This window comes from Heptranchias perlo, chromosome 12, assembly GCF_035084215.1.
Source record: "Heptranchias perlo isolate sHepPer1 chromosome 12, sHepPer1.hap1, whole genome shotgun sequence".
In the NCBI taxonomy this organism is placed as follows: domain Eukaryota; kingdom Metazoa; phylum Chordata; class Chondrichthyes; order Hexanchiformes; family Hexanchidae; genus Heptranchias; species Heptranchias perlo.
The window spans coordinates 66,003,487-66,022,457 of record NC_090336.1 but is presented as its reverse complement, the minus strand read 5'-3'; the positions used below and the strand labels follow the sequence as shown (position 1 = coordinate 66,022,457).

The 18,971-nt window shown below is 48.0% G+C and overlaps 7 non-coding genes and 8 pseudogenes across 7 annotated transcripts; 10 read left to right on the top strand and 5 right to left on the bottom strand.

Moving 5' to 3' along the window:
• The first annotated feature begins 1,440 nt into the window (after nucleotides 1-1,440).
• On the top strand, nucleotides 1,441-1,631 carry LOC137328252 (U2 spliceosomal RNA). The gene has a single exon (XR_010964734.1). It is a non-coding gene; the product is annotated as a U2 spliceosomal RNA (small nuclear RNA).
• An 813-nt stretch (nucleotides 1,632-2,444) lies between these two features.
• On the top strand, nucleotides 2,445-2,635 carry LOC137330896 (U2 spliceosomal RNA). The gene has a single exon (XR_010965316.1). It is a non-coding gene; the product is annotated as a U2 spliceosomal RNA (small nuclear RNA).
• A 1,122-nt stretch (nucleotides 2,636-3,757) lies between these two features.
• Nucleotides 3,758-3,948, top strand: LOC137328275 (U2 spliceosomal RNA). Its single transcript, XR_010964757.1, has one exon. It is a non-coding gene; the product is annotated as a U2 spliceosomal RNA (small nuclear RNA).
• Nucleotides 3,949-4,764: 816 nt separating this feature from the next.
• LOC137328913 (U2 spliceosomal RNA) lies at nucleotides 4,765-4,876 on the top strand (annotated as a pseudogene).
• Nucleotides 4,877-6,345: 1,469 nt separating this feature from the next.
• LOC137330575 (U2 spliceosomal RNA) lies at nucleotides 6,346-6,518 on the bottom strand (annotated as a pseudogene).
• Nucleotides 6,519-8,133: 1,615 nt separating this feature from the next.
• On the bottom strand, nucleotides 8,134-8,210 carry trnai-uau (transfer RNA isoleucine (anticodon UAU)). Its single transcript is given in 2 exon segments — nucleotides 8,134-8,168; nucleotides 8,174-8,210. It is a non-coding gene; the product is annotated as a tRNA-Ile (tRNA).
• Nucleotides 8,211-8,368: 158 nt separating this feature from the next.
• Nucleotides 8,369-8,496, top strand: LOC137330555 (U2 spliceosomal RNA; annotated as a pseudogene).
• An 816-nt stretch (nucleotides 8,497-9,312) lies between these two features.
• LOC137328928 (U2 spliceosomal RNA) lies at nucleotides 9,313-9,424 on the top strand (annotated as a pseudogene).
• A 1,469-nt stretch (nucleotides 9,425-10,893) lies between these two features.
• LOC137330574 (U2 spliceosomal RNA) lies at nucleotides 10,894-11,066 on the bottom strand (annotated as a pseudogene).
• A 1,615-nt stretch (nucleotides 11,067-12,681) lies between these two features.
• trnai-uau (transfer RNA isoleucine (anticodon UAU)) lies at nucleotides 12,682-12,758 on the bottom strand. The gene is given in 2 exon segments: nucleotides 12,682-12,716; nucleotides 12,722-12,758. It is a non-coding gene; the product is annotated as a tRNA-Ile (tRNA).
• A 158-nt stretch (nucleotides 12,759-12,916) lies between these two features.
• On the top strand, nucleotides 12,917-13,044 carry LOC137330553 (U2 spliceosomal RNA; annotated as a pseudogene).
• Nucleotides 13,045-13,860: 816 nt separating this feature from the next.
• Nucleotides 13,861-13,972, top strand: LOC137328927 (U2 spliceosomal RNA; annotated as a pseudogene).
• A 1,469-nt stretch (nucleotides 13,973-15,441) lies between these two features.
• On the bottom strand, nucleotides 15,442-15,614 carry LOC137330573 (U2 spliceosomal RNA; annotated as a pseudogene).
• Nucleotides 15,615-17,458: 1,844 nt separating this feature from the next.
• LOC137328251 (U2 spliceosomal RNA) lies at nucleotides 17,459-17,649 on the top strand. Its single transcript, XR_010964733.1, has one exon. It is a non-coding gene; the product is annotated as a U2 spliceosomal RNA (small nuclear RNA).
• Nucleotides 17,650-18,462: 813 nt separating this feature from the next.
• LOC137330895 (U2 spliceosomal RNA) lies at nucleotides 18,463-18,653 on the top strand. The gene has a single exon (XR_010965315.1). It is a non-coding gene; the product is annotated as a U2 spliceosomal RNA (small nuclear RNA).
• The last annotated feature ends 318 nt before the right edge of the window (nucleotides 18,654-18,971 follow it).

Here is an 18,971-nt window from a genome sequence, read left to right as displayed (position 1 = left end):
TCACAGAGCACTCACAAGTAGAGGCCGGCTAAGCGTATTGCCAGGAGGAGTCTGGAAGCTACAGTAAGCACAAGAAACCAGGACGTAACACTGAAAGGGCAAAAAAAAGGAGACCAGCTGGGAGAGATAAAGGGGTCAGAGGGCAAAGGCTGTGACACACGCTCAGGTAAGCTCACTATTTTGTATTTCAAGTCAAAAGTTTTGTGACAGACTTTTTTACAGTATGGATAGTTTTCACTTTTCTAGCAGCTAGGATAAGCCTGTTCCCTTCCTCGAGCATCACGTCACACCTCTGATTGGTACTGGCCTCGGTTTTTCCGATTGCACCCCGGGGGCAGTAACTTATTTGTCCGACACTGATTTAAAGGGACTGCTTCTATTTTGGAACTCCACACTCCATCCAAAGCACTGTCTCAACCTCGCACAGCTGAACATAACTTAAAGGGCATGAAAGACCCCCCACATCCCCCGCCACCAGCGGTATTTAAAGGGATCATGCAGGAGTTACAGATTAGTTGCTGGATTATTTGTTTGGGCTGCTGGTGCATTTGAACGTGCCTCCTGTGTTGCTCTTGCACTGTCTCTGGGAACGGTGCGCCCAGATATTAAAAATGCTGAACAGATTTTTGGAGCCTGTATTATTACTCAGAATGCTGATATATTGCAACTGGGGTGTTTTTTGTTTTCTCCTGGTCTGGATGAGTGCCACTCCCTTTCTTCCTTTTCCCTCTTGCAGTTTTACCTTGGAGGGAAAGACGTCAGTCTCAGGTCACTTTTCAGGAAGCTGCAAGCCTGTGTATTGGGACGTGCCACTTTCCACAGACTTGGTCTCCTGATCTGCAGCATTTAACTCCAGTTGTTGTGTGAAAAATTACTGCAGTTTTAAACTGGCAGTTCCAGAATTAATTGTTTCCAAATCAGACATTTCCCGAAACAGAGAGAGCGAGAGACACAATGTTAACGGTTGGCAACGTTTAAACTGCCACAATTGAGAGGCGAAATAACTTCACGTTGCTGACTTTAAAAAAGCAAGCAGACAGTGTGTGTGTTTGGAGAGAGTGCACTGTGAATGGCCACATTGAAAGCAGTGAGATTAAACTGTGCTCCAAACTGAGTGTTAAGGTGAGTAAAAGGCACTGGTTTGGGTGGAGCATTGCGCTCAGGATGAGAGATTTTCTTGACGGTGCCAATTAATCTGCACCAGAAAATCATCCCCTGACTGGGTTCAAACCCAGGACGACAAATGAGTTTTAAATATTGCATCCTAACCACTAGACCACCAGGGGAGTTACCATCAATCCCCTGGAAACAGATACATGAGGCTGAACACATGGCTCCCTACAGTAGCAGCAGTGTCACCAGCAGAGGGCTTGAGTTGCCATTTCCACTTTGAGAGACTTTTCGCAGACAGTGAAATGGGAAACATCCATTCAGGAAGTTATCGCTTCTCGGCCTTTTTGCTCAGATCCAGTGTAGTTTCTGTTCTTATCAGTTTAATATCTGATACGTCCCCTATCTGGGGACCGAATATTAAATTGATTTTTGGAACAGAGAGATGGAACGAGAGCTTGCTCCGTCCACTCCGCGCATCGACCTGGTATAGCAGTGCTTCCAGGATCGGTGCAGCTCCCTTCGGGGAGATTCGAAAAACAAAAAGCAGATTTTGTTTCTTTTTTGGACCATATGTTATTACTGTAGTCAATATTGTTATAAAAGAAGGAAAACTTTTTACAGCTGCTTGACCATGCTCTCCTTTCCTTCGTAGGTTGTTGCTCGCTACGCGTTGTTCCTCGCCCGGCCGGTGTGCCATGTTGCCAACGCCGCTGACGCCACTTTCACTCCTGCTCAGCAAGGTAAGCAGCCACCATTGTGTTTTTCTTCCCGTATCTGTCCATGGGGACTTGGCCTATATTTCAGGGTGAGGCCTCACCACGTTTCCCGCTCGACAGCTAAGCTGGAGGTTGCCCCCTGTTGGATTTCCGTGCGACTGCAGGCACGGGCGCCTCTATTGGAAAAGGATGGGTGGGTGGGTGGGGGTTGGTTGTGTTGGGCACATGCACCCCGCCCTGCCCGCCACGCCTGCTGCAGTCTATTGCCCATGCCACCCTGCCTGTCTCCTACGATTTATTGCCGGGAACCAGCCTTAGGAAACCCCAGACTTTACTTGGCAGCTGCAGGACCGATTCTGCGCTCCATTGAGATCCTGCGCGCCCGTTGATTAAGCACCCGAAAATGCAAAAGCTGTGATCGTGTTACCTCAGCCAAAGGGAAGGGGGGTGTTACGCAGATGGCTTTTCATCTTGGTTAGATGTCCTGGCAAAAAATGTTCTCTTGCTCAAAGTCTGCCGGCCACTCTTCACACCTAAGCTCAGTCACCCAACACCATTTTGAAGAAGGAGAGAGAGTCCGAGGAAGAATGGAGCAGGAGCGGGAGTTTACCGGTTATCGCTTCTCGGCCTTTTGGCTCAGATCAAGTGTAGTTTCTGTTCTTATCAGTTTAATGTCTGATACGTCCCCTATCTGGGGACCGAATATTAAATTGCTTTTTGGAACAGGGAGATGGAACAAGAGCTTGCTCCGTCCACTCCGCGCATCGACCTGGTATTGCAGTGCTTCCAGGATCGGTGCAGCTCCCTTCGGGGAGATTCAAAAAACAAAAAGCAGATTTTGTTTCTTTTTTGGACCATATGTTATTACTGTAGTCAATATTGTTGGAAAAGACGGAAAACTTTTTACAGCTGCTTGACCATGCTCTCCTTTCCTTCGTAGGTTGTTGCTCGCTACGCGTTGTTTCTCACCCGGCCGGTGCGCCATGTTGCCAACGCCGCTGACGCCACTTTCACTCCTGCTCAGCAAGGTAAGCAGCCACCATTGTGTTTTTCTTCCCGTATCTGTCCATGGGGACTTGGCCGATATTTCAGGGTGAGGCCTGACCACGTTTCCTGCTCGACAGCTAAGCTGGAGGTTGCCCCCTGTTGGATTTCTGTGCAACGGCCGCCTCTATTGGAAAAGGATGGGTGGGTGGGTGGGGGTTGGTGGTGTTGGGCACATGCACCCCGCCCTGCCCGCCACGCCTGCTGCAGTCTATTCCCATGCCACCCTGCCTGTCTTCTATGACTTATTGCCGGGAACCAGCCTTAGGAAACCCCAGACTTTACTTGGCAGCTGCAGGACTGATTCCGCGCTCCATTGACTTGGTCTCCTCACCTGAAACATTTAACTCCAGTTATTGTGTGAAAAATTACTGCAGTTTTAAACTGGCAGTTCCAGAATTAATTGTTTCCAAGTCAGACATTTCCCGAAACAGAGAGCGCGAGAGAGACACAATGTTAAAGGTTGGCAATGTTTAAACTGCCACAAGTGAGAGGCGAAATATCCTCACGTTGCTGACTTTAAAAAAGCAAGCCGACAGTGTGTGTGTTTGGAGAGAGTGCACTGTGAATGGCCACATTGGAAGCTGTGCCATTTCCACTTTGACAGTCTTTTCACAGTCAGTGATGGTGCCAATTAATCTGCACCAGAAAATCATCCCCTGACTGGGTTCAAACCCAGGACGACAAATGAGTTTTAAATATTGCATCCTAACCACCAGACCACCAGGGGAGTTACCATCAATCCCCTGGAAACATATACATAAGGCTGAACACATGGCTCCCTACAGTAGCAGCAGTGGCACCAGCAGAGGGCTTGAGTTGCCATTTCCACTTTGAGAGACTTTTCGCAGACAGTGAAATGGGAAACATCCATTCAGGAAGTTATCGCTTCTCGGCCTTTTTGCTCAGATCCAGTGTAGTTTCTGTTCTTATCAGTTTAATATCTGATACGTCCCCTATCTGTGGACCGAATATTAAATTGATTTTTGGAACAGGGAGATGGAACAAGAGCTTGCTCCGTCCACTCCGCGCATCGACCTGGTAGAGCAGTGCTTCCAGGATCGGTGCAGCTCCCTTCGGGGAGATTCGAAAAACAAAAACAGATTTTGTTTCTTTTTTGGACCATATGTTATTACTGTAGTCAATATTGTTATAAAAGAAGGAAAACTTTTTACAGCTGCTTGACCATGCTCTCCTTTCCTTCGTAGGTTGATGCTCGCTACGCGTTGTTCCTCGCCCGGCCGGTGCGCCATGTTGCCAACGCCGCTGACGCCACTTTCACTCCTGCTCAGCAAGGTAAGCAGCCACCATTGTGTTTTTCTTCCCGTATCTGTCCATGGGGACTTGGCCTATATTTCAGGGTGAGGCCTCACCACGTTTCCCGCTCGACAGCTAAGCTGGAGGTTGCCCCCTGTTGGATTTCCGTGCGACTGCAGGCACGGCCGCCTCCATTGGAAAAGGATGGGTGGGTGGGTGGATGGGGGTTGGTGGTGTTGGGCACATGCACCCCGCCCTGCCCGCCACGCCTGCTGCAGTCTATTGCCCATGCCACCCTGCCTGTCTCCTACGACTTATTGCCGGGAACCAGCCTTAGCAAACCCCAGACTTTACTTGGCAGCTGCAGGACCGATTCTGCGCTCCATTGAGATCCTGCGCGCCCGTTGATTAAGCACCCGAAAATGCAAAAGCTGTGATCGTGTTACCTCAGCCAAAGGGAAGGGGGGTGTTACGCAGATGGCTTTTCATCTTGGTTAGATGTCCTGGCAAAAAATGTTCTCTTGCTCAAAGTCTGCCGGCCACTCTTCACACCTAAGCTCAGTCACCCAACACCATTTTGAAGAAGTAGAGAGAGTCCGAGGAAGAATGGAGCAGGAGCGGGAGTTTACCGGTTATCGCTTCTCGGCCTTTTGGCTCAGATCAAGTGTAGTTTCTGTTCTTATCAGTTTAATATCTGATACGTCCCCTCTCTGGGGACCAAATATTAGGTGCAGGGAGGATGTTCCCGATGGCTGGGGAGTCCAGAACCAGAGGTCACAGTCTCAGGATACGGGGTATGCCATTTAGAACCGAGAGGAGGAGAAATTTCTTCACTCAGAGTGTGGTGAACCTGTGGAATTCTCTGCCACAGAAGGCAGTGGAGGCCAAGTCATTGGATGTATTCAAGAAGGAGATAGATATATTTCTTCATGCTAAAGGGATCAAGGGAGATGGGGAAAAAGCGGGAACAGGGTACTGAGTTAGACGATCAGCCATGATCATTTTGAATGGCCTACTCTTGCTCCTATTTTCTATGTTTCTCTGTTCTCTATGTCCCGGTTCATCCCAAACAGTCCGATAACACAGGACGCTGTGCTCTACGGGCTGATCCCCGGGACGCACACAGAGGCAGATATCAACTGCTGCTGGAAGACCATCATGTCGGTGAAGAAGGCCCTTTGGTCCACCCGAGACCTGCTGGTCTTCCAGCTGAAGGAGCTGTCCAGGATTGAGTGTTGCCGAGTGGCACATTCCAAGATCCAGGAGTACGTGCTGCGGGACGCACTGAGGCGAGGTGCGACCTACGCAAAAGCTCTACGGGGAAAGGCACCGTGGAAGGCCACCCCACCTTGTATTGTACAGAATGTATTAGAAGATTTGGATTGTGACTTCAATTGTAATAACGGGATCGTAGTGTGTACGATCTGCATTTAATTGCCTCTCCTTTAAAATCCTCATTCTCTACCGCCCACCCAAGTCCCACACAAAGTTTCTCACTGAGATATCTTCACTGATTTCCTCCCTCAGCCTCTGCACCGAGCGACTTCTCATCCTTGATGATTTCAACGTCCATCTCAACTCATCATGCTCTCTCTCCTCTGAGTTCACTGCCCTCATTTCCTCCCTTAATCTCTCCCCTCCCATTCTCACTGCCATTCAGGCTACATCCCGGGCCCTGTTGGTCAGTTCTGGCGACAAGACGTTCGGCCAAATGTCATCATTGGTGACCGTGCCTTCAGTTGCCTCGGCCCTAAGCTCTGGAATTCCCTCCCTAAACCTCTCTGCCTCTCTACCTCTCTCGCCTCCTTTAAAACACTCCTTAAAACCTACCACTTTGACCAAGCTTTTAGTTACCTGTCCTAATATCTCCTTATGTGTCCCAGTGTCAAATTTTGTTTGATAATCGCTCCTGTGAAGCACCTTGGGAAGTTTCACTCCATTAAAGGCCCAATATAAATGCAAGTTGTTATTGTTGTATTGGTTTGAACTGTATTGCTTGAAATTTCATTTCTCTTTTTACATTGAACTGTGTGTATCCGTAAATTTTATGAAATAAAATATAAATTGACATTGAAAAAATGCTTAATTAATGATCACGAGCAAAGAAGGAGCTGGAGAGAGAAGAGAGGGTGTGAGTGACTCCATAATTGTGAGCTACTCAAAGGCATCTCGGTCTAAGAATTCAATAGTCGATCTGTTACTTCGAGGTTTCCCCTGAAGGAGGGCGGGGGGAGAGTGAAACTTTCCTGCAGCCCCTGCAATGGTGGAGCAAGTCCTTATTCCATCTCTGTGTTGCAAAATTTAATATTTGGCCCCCAGATAGGGGACATCACATGGTAATTTGTTAAGAATGTTACACTTGATCTTAACCAAAAGCCAAGAAATTATAATTTGTAAACTCCCTCCTGCTCTGATCTGTCTGCCCCCCTTCTTAAGATTTTTTTGTGGCCCATTGTGAAGCCAGATTTAGTTCTCTGACCATTTATTTCTGCTCAGTTAATGGGCCTGATGTCTGCTTTTGTTTAATGGGCTGGAGTCGGGGGAGGGGTCATGGTGTTGGCCCATCTCTGTACCTGAAACCTGTCTGTGTCAGCAAGGAGGGCTGGAGACAACAATACCCACTCACACCCAAACTGAGGAAAAGACAAGACACACAGTGCTGGGAGCGGATGAAACAGCAGCATTTTAGGTTCTACCTGGATTTTACGCAGGCAAGAGATGATTGAACGAGTTAAATGTTTCTCCTTTAGAAACCACGACTGATGGCAGAAAGAATACAGAGCGCTGATCTGTCACAGAGCACTCACAAGTAGAGGCCGGCTAAGCGTATTGCCAGGAGGAGTCTGGAAGCTACAGTAAGCACAAGAAACCAGGACGTAACACTGAAAGGGCAAAAAAAAGGAGACCAGCTGGGAGAGATAAAGGGGTCAGAGGGCAAAGGCTGTGACACACGCTCAGGTAAGCTCACTATTTTGTATTTCAAGTCAAAAGTTTTGTGACAGACTTTTTTACAGTATGGATAGTTTTCACTTTTCTAGCAGCTAGGATAAGCCTGTTCCCTTCCTCGAGCATCACGTCACACCTCTGATTGGTACTGGCCTCGGTTTTTCCGATTGCACCCCGGGGGCAGTAACTTATTTGTCCGACACTGATTTAAAGGGACTGCTTCTATTTTGGAACTCCACACTCCATCCAAAGCACTGTCTCAACCTCGCACAGCTGAACATAACTTAAAGGGCATGAAAGACCCCCCACATCCCCCGCCACCAGCGGTATTTAAAGGGATCATGCAGGAGTTACAGATTAGTTGCTGGATTATTTGTTTGGGCTGCTGGTGCATTTGAACGTGCCTCCTGTGTTGCTCTTGCACTGTCTCTGGGAACGGTGCGCCCAGATATTAAAAATGCTGAACAGATTTTTGGAGCCTGGATTATTACTCAGAATGCTGATATATTGCAACTGGGGTGTTGTTTGTTTTCTCCTGGTCTGGATGAGTGCCATTCCCTTTCTTCCTTTTCCCTCTTGCAGTTTTACCTTGGAGGGAAAGACGTCAGTCTCAGGTCACTTTTCAGGAAGCTGCAAGCCTGTGTATTGGGACATGCCACTTTCCACAGACTTGGTCTCCTGACCTGAAGCATTTAACTCCAGTTGTTGTGTGAAAAATTACTGCAGTTTTAAAATTGCAGTTCCAGAATTAATTGTTTCCAAATCAGACATTTCCTGAAACAGAGAGTGCGAGAGACACAATGTTAACGGTTGGCAACGTTTAAACTGCCACAAGTGAGAGGCAAAATAACTTCACGTTGCTGACTTTAAAAAAGCAAGCAGACAGTGTGTGTGTTTGGAGAGAGTGCACTGTGAATGGCCACATTGAAAGCTGTGAGATTAAACTGTGCTCCCAACTGAGTGTTAAGGTGAGTAAAAGGCACTGGTTTGGGTGGAGCATTGCGCTCAGGATGAGAGATTTTCTTGATGGTGCCAATTCATCTGCACCAGAAAATCATCCCCTGACCGGGATTTGAACCCGGGTCTCAACAAGAATTTATAAATGTAACATCCTAACCACTGGACCACCAGGGGCATTGCAATCAATCCCCTGGAAACAGATACATGAGGCTGAACACATGGCTCCCTACAGTAGCAGCAGTGTCACCAGCAGAGGGCTTGAGTTGCCATTTCCACTTTGACAGTCAGTCTTTTCACAGTCAATCAAATGGCAAACGTCTATTCAGGAGGTTATCGCTTCTCGGCTTCGGGACCGAATGATAAATTGATTTTTGGAACAGAGAGATGGACCGAGAGCTTGCTCCGTCCACTCCGCGCATCGACCTGGTATAGCAGTGCTTCCAGGATCGGTGCAGCTCCCTTCGGGGAGATTCGAAAAACAAAAACAGATTTTGTTTCTTTTTTGGACCATATGTTATTACTGTGGTCAATATTGTTATAAAAGAAGGAAAACTTTTTACAGCTGCTTGACCATGCTCTCCTTTCCTTCGTAGGTTGATGCTCGCTACGCGTTGTTCCTCGCCCGGCCGGTGCGCCATGTTGCCAACGCCGCTGACGCCACTTTCACTCCTGCTCAGCAAGGTAAGCAGCCACCATTGTGTTTTTCTTCCCGTATCTGTCCATGGGGACTTGGCCTATATTTCAGGGTGAGGCCTCACCACGTTTCCCGCTCGACAGCTAAGCTGGAGGTTGCCCCCTGTTGGATTTCCGTGCGACTGCAGGCACGGCCGCCTCCATTGGAAAAGGATGGGTGGGTGGGTGGATGGGGGTTGGTGGTGTTGGGCACATGCACCCCGCCCTGCCCGCCACGCCTGCTGCAGTCTATTGCCCATGCCACCCTGCCTGTCTCCTACGACTTATTGCCGGGAACCAGCCTTAGCAAACCCCAGACTTTACTTGGCAGCTGCAGGACCGATTCTGCGCTCCATTGAGATCCTGCGCGCCCGTTGATTAAGCACCCGAAAATGCAAAAGCTGTGATCGTGTTACCTCAGCCAAAGGGAAGGGGGGTGTTACGGAGATGGCTTTTCATCTTGGTTAGATGTCCTGGCAAAAAATGTTCTCTTGCTCAAAGTCTGCCGGCCACTCTTCACACCTAAGCTCAGTCACCCAACACCATTTTGAAGAAGTAGAGAGAGGCCGAGGAAGAATGGAGCAGGAGCGGGAGTTTACCGGTTATCGCTTCTCGGCCTTTTGGCTCAGATCAAGTGTAGTTTCTGTTCTTATCAGTTTAATATCTGATACGTCCCCTCTCTGGGGACCAAATATTAGGTGCAGGGAGGATGTTCCCGATGGCTGGGGAGTCCAGAACCAGGGGTCACAGTCTCAGGATACGGGGTATGCCATTTAGAACCGAGAGGAGGAGAAATTTCTTCACTCAGAGTGTGGTGAACCTGTGGAATTCTCTGCCACAGAAGGCAGTGGAGGCCAAGTCATTGGATGTATTCAAGAAGGAGATAGATATATTTCTTCATGCTAAAGGGATCAAGGGAGATGGGGAAAAAGCGGGAACAGGGTACTGAGTTAGACGATCAGCCATGATCATTTTGAATGGCCTACTCTTGCTCCTATTTTCTATGTTTCTCTGTTCTCTATGTCCCGGTTCATCCCAAACAGTCCGATAACACAGGACGCTGTGCTCTACGGGCTGATCCCCGGGACGCACACAGAGGCAGATATCAACTGCTGCTGGAAGACCATCATGTCGGTGAAGAAGGCCCTTTGGTCCACCCGAGACCTGCTGGTCTTCCAGCTGAAGGAGCTGTCCAGGATTGAGTGTTGCCGAGTGGCACATTCCAAGATCCAGGAGTACGTGCTGCGGGACGCACTGAGGCGAGGTGCGACCTACGCAAAAGCTCTACGGGGAAAGGCACCGTGGAAGGCCACCCCACCTTGTATTGTACAGAATGTATTAGAAGATTTGGATTGTGACTTCAATTGTAATAACGGGATCGTAGTGTGTACGATCTGCATTTAATTGCCTCTCCTTTAAAATCCTCATTCTCTACCGCCCACCCAAGTCCCACACAAAGTTTCTCACTGAGATATCTTCACTGATTTCCTCCCTCAGCCTCTGCACCGAGCGACTTCTCATCCTTGATGATTTCAACGTCCATCTCAACTCATCATGCTCTCTCTCCTCTGAGTTCACTGCCCTCATTTCCTCCCTTAATCTCTCCCCTCCCATTCTCACTGCCATTCAGGCTACATCCCGGGCCCTGTTGGTCAGTTCTGGCGACAAGACGTTCGGCCAAATGTCATCATTGGTGACCGTGCCTTCAGTTGCCTCGGCCCTAAGCTCTGGAATTCCCTCCCTAAACCTCTCTGCCTCTCTACCTCTCTCGCCTCCTTTAAAACACTCCTTAAAACCTACCACTTTGACCAAGCTTTTAGTTACCTGTCCTAATATCTCCTTATGTGTCCCAGTGTCAAATTTTGTTTGATAATCGCTCCTGTGAAGCACCTTGGGAAGTTTCACTCCATTAAAGGCCCAATATAAATGCAAGTTGTTATTGTTGTATTGGTTTGAACTGTATTGCTTGAAATTTCATTTCTCTTTTTACATTGAACTGTGTGTATCCGTAAATTTTATGAAATAAAATATAAATTGACATTGAAAAAATGCTTAATTAATGATCACGAGCAAAGAAGGAGCTGGAGAGAGAAGAGAGGGTGTGAGTGACTCCATAATTGTGAGCTACTCAAAGGCATCTCGGTCTAAGAATTCAATAGTCGATCTGTTACTTCGAGGTTTCCCCTGAAGGAGGGCGGGGGGAGAGTGAAACTTTCCTGCAGCCCCTGCAATGGTGGAGCAAGTCCTTATTCCATCTCTGTGTTGCAAAATTTAATATTTGGCCCCCAGATAGGGGACATCACATGGTAATTTGTTAAGAATGTTACACTTGATCTTAACCAAAAGCCAAGAAATTATAATTTGTAAACTCCCTCCTGCTCTGATCTGTCTGCCCCCCTTCTTAAGATTTTTTTGTGGCCCATTGTGAAGCCAGATTTAGTTCTCTGACCATTTATTTCTGCTCAGTTAATGGGCCTGATGTCTGCTTTTGTTTAATGGGCTGGAGTCGGGGGAGGGGTCATGGTGTTGGCCCATCTCTGTACCTGAAACCTGTCTGTGTCAGCAAGGAGGGCTGGAGACAACAATACCCACTCACACCCAAACTGAGGAAAAGACAAGACACACAGTGCTGGGAGCGGATGAAACAGCAGCATTTTAGGTTCTACCTGGATTTTACGCAGGCAAGAGATGATTGAACGAGTTAAATGTTTCTCCTTTAGAAACCACGACTGATGGCAGAAAGAATACAGAGCGCTGATCTGTCACAGAGCACTCACAAGTAGAGGCCGGCTAAGCGTATTGCCAGGAGGAGTCTGGAAGCTACAGTAAGCACAAGAAACCAGGACGTAACACTGAAAGGGCAAAAAAAAGGAGACCAGCTGGGAGAGATAAAGGGGTCAGAGGGCAAAGGCTGTGACACACGCTCAGGTAAGCTCACTATTTTGTATTTCAAGTCAAAAGTTTTGTGACAGACTTTTTTACAGTATGGATAGTTTTCACTTTTCTAGCAGCTAGGATAAGCCTGTTCCCTTCCTCGAGCATCACGTCACACCTCTGATTGGTACTGGCCTCGGTTTTTCCGATTGCACCCCGGGGGCAGTAACTTATTTGTCCGACACTGATTTAAAGGGACTGCTTCTATTTTGGAACTCCACACTCCATCCAAAGCACTGTCTCAACCTCGCACAGCTGAACATAACTTAAAGGGCATGAAAGACCCCCCACATCCCCCGCCACCAGCGGTATTTAAAGGGATCATGCAGGAGTTACAGATTAGTTGCTGGATTATTTGTTTGGGCTGCTGGTGCATTTGAACGTGCCTCCTGTGTTGCTCTTGCACTGTCTCTGGGAACGGTGCGCCCAGATATTAAAAATGCTGAACAGATTTTTGGAGCCTGGATTATTACTCAGAATGCTGATATATTGCAACTGGGGTGTTGTTTGTTTTCTCCTGGTCTGGATGAGTGCCATTCCCTTTCTTCCTTTTCCCTCTTGCAGTTTTACCTTGGAGGGAAAGACGTCAGTCTCAGGTCACTTTTCAGGAAGCTGCAAGCCTGTGTATTGGGACATGCCACTTTCCACAGACTTGGTCTCCTGACCTGAAGCATTTAACTCCAGTTGTTGTGTGAAAAATTACTGCAGTTTTAAAATTGCAGTTCCAGAATTAATTGTTTCCAAATCAGACATTTCCTGAAACAGAGAGTGCGAGAGACACAATGTTAACGGTTGGCAACGTTTAAACTGCCACAAGTGAGAGGCAAAATAACTTCACGTTGCTGACTTTAAAAAAGCAAGCAGACAGTGTGTGTGTTTGGAGAGAGTGCACTGTGAATGGCCACATTGAAAGCTGTGAGATTAAACTGTGCTCCCAACTGAGTGTTAAGGTGAGTAAAAGGCACTGGTTTGGGTGGAGCATTGCGCTCAGGATGAGAGATTTTCTTGATGGTGCCAATTCATCTGCACCAGAAAATCATCCCCTGACCGGGATTTGAACCCGGGTCTCAACAAGAATTTATAAATGTAACATCCTAACCACTGGACCACCAGGGGCATTGCAATCAATCCCCTGGAAACAGATACATGAGGCTGAACACATGGCTCCCTACAGTAGCAGCAGTGTCACCAGCAGAGGGCTTGAGTTGCCATTTCCACTTTGACAGTCAGTCTTTTCACAGTCAATCAAATGGCAAACGTCTATTCAGGAGGTTATCGCTTCTCGGCTTCGGGACCGAATGATAAATTGATTTTTGGAACAGAGAGATGGACCGAGAGCTTGCTCCGTCCACTCCGCGCATCGACCTGGTATAGCAGTGCTTCCAGGATCGGTGCAGCTCCCTTCGGGGAGATTCGAAAAACAAAAACAGATTTTGTTTCTTTTTTGGACCATATGTTATTACTGTGGTCAATATTGTTATAAAAGAAGGAAAACTTTTTACAGCTGCTTGACCATGCTCTCCTTTCCTTCGTAGGTTGATGCTCGCTACGCGTTGTTCCTCGCCCGGCCGGTGCGCCATGTTGCCAACGCCGCTGACGCCACTTTCACTCCTGCTCAGCAAGGTAAGCAGCCACCATTGTGTTTTTCTTCCCGTATCTGTCCATGGGGACTTGGCCTATATTTCAGGGTGAGGCCTCACCACGTTTCCCGCTCGACAGCTAAGCTGGAGGTTGCCCCCTGTTGGATTTCCGTGCGACTGCAGGCACGGCCGCCTCCATTGGAAAAGGATGGGTGGGTGGGTGGATGGGGGTTGGTGGTGTTGGGCACATGCACCCCGCCCTGCCCGCCACGCCTGCTGCAGTCTATTGCCCATGCCACCCTGCCTGTCTCCTACGACTTATTGCCGGGAACCAGCCTTAGCAAACCCCAGACTTTACTTGGCAGCTGCAGGACCGATTCTGCGCTCCATTGAGATCCTGCGCGCCCGTTGATTAAGCACCCGAAAATGCAAAAGCTGTGATCGTGTTACCTCAGCCAAAGGGAAGGGGGGTGTTACGGAGATGGCTTTTCATCTTGGTTAGATGTCCTGGCAAAAAATGTTCTCTTGCTCAAAGTCTGCCGGCCACTCTTCACACCTAAGCTCAGTCACCCAACACCATTTTGAAGAAGTAGAGAGAGTCCGAGGAAGAATGGAGCAGGAGCGGGAGTTTACCGGTTATCGCTTCTCGGCCTTTTGGCTCAGATCAAGTGTAGTTTCTGTTCTTATCAGTTTAATATCTGATACGTCCCCTCTCTGGGGACCAAATATTAGGTGCAGGGAGGATGTTCCCGATGGCTGGGGAGTCCAGAACCAGGGGTCACAGTCTCAGGATACGGGGTATGCCATTTAGAACCGAGAGGAGGAGAAATTTCTTCACTCAGAGTGTGGTGAACCTGTGGAATTCTCTGCCACAGAAGGCAGTGGAGGCCAAGTCATTGGATGTATTCAAGAAGGAGATAGATATATTTCTTCATGCTAAAGGGATCAAGGGAGATGGGGAAAAAGCGGGAACAGGGTACTGAGTTAGACGATCAGCCATGATCATTTTGAATGGCCTACTCTTGCTCCTATTTTCTATGTTTCTCTGTTCTCTATGTCCCGGTTCATCCCAAACAGTCCGATAACACAGGACGCTGTGCTCTACGGGCTGATCCCCGGGACGCACACAGAGGCAGATATCAACTGCTGCTGGAAGACCATCATGTCGGTGAAGAAGGCCCTTTGGTCCACCCGAGACCTGCTGGTCTTCCAGCTGAAGGAGCTGTCCAGGATTGAGTGTTGCCGAGTGGCACATTCCAAGATCCAGGAGTACGTGCTGCGGGACGCACTGAGGCGAGGTGCGACCTACGCAAAAGCTCTACGGGGAAAGGCACCGTGGAAGGCCACCCCACCTTGTATTGTACAGAATGTATTAGAAGATTTGGATTGTGACTTCAATTGTAATAACGGGATCGTAGTGTGTACGATCTGCATTTAATTGCCTCTCCTTTAAAATCCTCATTCTCTACCGCCCACCCAAGTCCCACACAAAGTTTCTCACTGAGATATCTTCACTGATTTCCTCCCTCAGCCTCTGCACCGAGCGACTTCTCATCCTTGATGATTTCAACGTCCATCTCAACTCATCATGCTCTCTCTCCTCTGAGTTCACTGCCCTCATTTCCTCCCTTAATCTCTCCCCTCCCATTCTCACTGCCATTCAGGCTACATCCCGGGCCCTGTTGGTCAGTTCTGGCGACAAGACGTTCGGCCAAATGTCATCATTGGTGACCGTGCCTTCAGTTGCCTCGGCCCTAAGCTCTGGAATTCCCTCCCTAAACCTCTCTGCCTCTCTACCTCTCTCGCCTCCTTTAAAACACTCCTTAAAACCTACCACTTTGACCAAGCTTTTAGTTACCTGTCCTAATATCTCCTTATGTGTCCCAGTGTCAAATTTTGTTTGATAATCGCTCCTGTGAAGCACCTTGGGAAGTTTCACTCCATTAAAGGCCCAATATAAATGCAAGTTGTTATTGTTGTATTGGTTTGAACTGTATTGCTTGAAATTTCATTTCTCTTTTTACATTGAACTGTGTGTATCCGTAAATTTTATGAAATAAAATATAAATTGACATTGAAAAAATGCTTAATTAATGATCACGAGCAAAGAAGGAGCTGGAGAGAGAAGAGAGGGTGTGAGTGACTCCATAATTGTGAGCTACTCAAAGGCATCTCGGTCTAAGAATTCAATAGTCGATCTGTTACTTCGAGGTTTCCCCTGAAGGAGGGCGGGGGGAGAGTGAAACTTTCCTGCAGCCCCTGCAATGGTGGAGCAAGTCCTTATTCCATCTCTGTGTTGCAAAATTTAATATTTGGCCCCCAGATAGGGGACATCACATGGTAATTTGTTAAGAATGTTACACTTGATCTTAACCAAAAGCCAAGAAATTATAATTTGTAAACTCCCTCCTGCTCTGATCTGTCTGCCCCCCTTCTTAAGATTTTTTTGTGGCCCATTGTGAAGCCAGATTTAGTTCTCTGACCATTTATTTCTGCTCAGTTAATGGGCCTGATGTCTGCTTTTGTTTAATGGGCTGGAGTCGGGGGAGGGGTCATGGTGTTGGCCCATCTCTGTACCTGAAACCTGTCTGTGTCAGCAAGGAGGGCTGGAGACAACAATACCCACTCACACCCAAACTGAGGAAAAGACAAGACACACAGTGCTGGGAGCGGATGAAACAGCAGCATTTTAGGTTCTACCTGGATTTTACGCAGGCAAGAGATGATTGAACGAGTTAAATGTTTCTCCTTTAGAAACCACGACTGATGGCAGAAAGAATACAGAGCGCTGATCTGTCACAGAGCACTCACAAGTAGAGGCCGGCTAAGCGTATTGCCAGGAGGAGTCTGGAAGCTACAGTAAGCACAAGAAACCAGGACGTAACACTGAAAGGGCAAAAAAAAGGAGACCAGCTGGGAGAGATAAAGGGGTCAGAGGGCAAAGGCTGTGACACACGCTCAGGTAAGCTCACTATTTTGTATTTCAAGTCAAAAGTTTTGTGACAGACTTTTTTACAGTATGGATAGTTTTCACTTTTCTAGCAGCTAGGATAAGCCTGTTCCCTTCCTCGAGCATCACGTCACACCTCTGATTGGTACTGGCCTCGGTTTTTCCGATTGCACCCCGGGGGCAGTAACTTATTTGTCCGACACTAATTTAAAGGGACTGCTTCTATTTTGGAACTCCACACTCCATCCAAAGCACTGTCTCAACCTCGCACAGCTGAACATAACTTAAAGGGCATGAAAGACCCCCCACATCCCCCGCCACCAGCGGTATTTAAAGGGATCATGCAGGAGTTACAGATTAGTTGCTGGATTATTTGTTTGGGCTGCTGGTGCATTTGAACGTGCCTCCTGTGTTGCTCTTGCACTGTCTCTGGGAACGGTGCGCCCAGATATTAAAAATGCTGAACAGATTTTTGGAGCCTGTATTATTACTCAGAATGCTGATATATTGCAACTGGGGTGTTTTTTGTTTTCTCCTGGTCTGGATGAGTGCCACTCCCTTTCTTCCTTTTCCCTCTTGCAGTTTTACCTTGGAGGGAAAGACGTCAGTCTCAGGTCACTTTTCAGGAAGCTGCAAGCCTGTGTATTGGGACGTGCCACTTTCCACAGACTTGGTCTCCTGATCTGCAGCATTTAACTCCAGTTGTTGTGTGAAAAATTACTGCAGTTTTAAACTGGCAGTTCCAGAATTAATTGTTTCCAAATCAGACATTTCCCGAAACAGAGAGAGCGAGAGACACAATGTTAACGGTTGGCAACGTTTAAACTGCCACAATTGAGAGGCGAAATAACTTCACGTTGCTGACTTTAAAAAAGCAAGCAGACAGTGTGTGTGTTTGGAGAGAGTGCACTGTGAATGGCCACATTGAAAGCAGTGAGATTAAACTGTGCTCCAAACTGAGTGTTAAGTTGAGTAAAAGGCACTGGTTTGGGTGGAGCATTGCGCTCAGGATGAGAAATTTTCTTGACGGTGCCAATTAATCTGCACCAGAAAATCATCCCCTGACTGGGTTCAAACCCAGGACGACAAATGAGTTTTAAATATTGCATCCTAACCACTAGACCACCAGGGGAGTTACCATCAATCCCCTGGAAACAGATACATGAGGCTGAACACATGGCTCCCTACAGTAGCAGCAGTGTCACCAGCAGAGGGCTTGAGTTGCCATTTCCACTTTGAGAGACTTTTCGCAGACAGTGAAATGGGAAACATCCATTCAGGAAGTTATCGCTTCTCGGCCTTTTTGCTCAGATCCAGTGTAGTTTCTGTTCTTATCAGTTTAATATCTGATACGTCCCCTATCTGGGGACCGAATATTAAATTGATTTTTGGAACAGAGAGATGGAACGAGAGCTTGCTCCGTCCACTCCGCGCATCGACCTGGTATAGCAGTGCTTCCAGGATCGGTGCAGCTCCCTTCGGGGAGATTCGAAAAACAAAAAGCAGATTTTGTTTCTTTTTTGGACCATATGTTATTACTGTAGTCAATATTGTTATAAAAGAAGGAAAACTTTTTACAGCTGCTTGACCATGCTCTCCTTTCCTTCGTAGGTTGTTGCTCGCTACGCGTTGTTCCTCGCCCGGCCGGTGTGCCATGTTGCCAACGCCGCTGACGCCACTTTCACTCCTGCTCAGCAAGGTAAGCAGCCACCATTGTGTTTTTCTTCCCGTATCTGTCCATGGGGACTTGGCCTATATTTCAGGGTGAGGCCTGACCACGTTTCCCGCTCGACAGCTAAGCTGGAGGTTGCCCCCTGTTGGATTTCCGTGCGACTGCAGGCACGGGCGCCTCTATTGGAAAAGGATGGGTGGGTGGGTGGGGGTTGGTTGTGTTGGGCACATGCACCCCGCCCTGCCCGCCACGCCTGCTGCAGTCTATTGCCCATGCCACCCTGCCTGTCTCCTACGATTTATTGCCGGGAACCAGCCTTAGGAAACCCCAGACTTTACTTGGCAGCTGCAGGACCGATTCTGCGCTCCATTGAGATCCTGCGCGCCCGTTGATTAAGCACCCGAAAATGCAAAAGCTGTGATCGTGTTACCTCAGCCAAAGGGAAGGGGGGTGTTACGCAGATGGCTTTTCATCTTGGTTAGATGTCCTGGCAAAAAATGTTCTCTTGCTCAAAGTCTGCCGGCCACTCTTCACACCTAAGCTCAGTCACCCAACACCATTTTGAAGAAGGAGAGAGAGTCCGAGGAAGAATGGAGCAGGAGCGGGAGTTTACCGGTTATCGCTTCTCGGCCTTTTGGCTCAGATCAAGTGTAGTTTCTGTTCTTATCAGTTTAATGTCTGATACGTCCCCTATCTGGGGACCGAATATTAAATTGCTTTTTGGAACAGGGAGATGGAACAAGAGCTTGCTCCGTCCACTCCGCGCATCGACCTGGTATTGCAGTGCTTCCAGGATCGGTGCAGCTCCCTTCGGGGAGATTCAAAAAACAAAAAGCAGATTTTGTTTCTTTTTTGGACCATATGTTATTACTGTAGTCAATATTGTTGGAAAAGACGGAAAACTTTTTACAGCTGCTTGACCATGCTCTCCTTTCCTTCGTAGGTTGTTGCTCGCTACGCGTTGTTTCTCACCCGGCCGGTGCGCCATGTTGCCAACGCCGCTGACGCCACTTTCACTCCTGCTCAGCAAGGTAAGCAGCCACCATTGTGTTTTTCTTCCCGTATCTGTCCATGGGGACTTGGCCGATATTTCAGGGTGAGGCCTGACCACGTTTCCTGCTCGACAG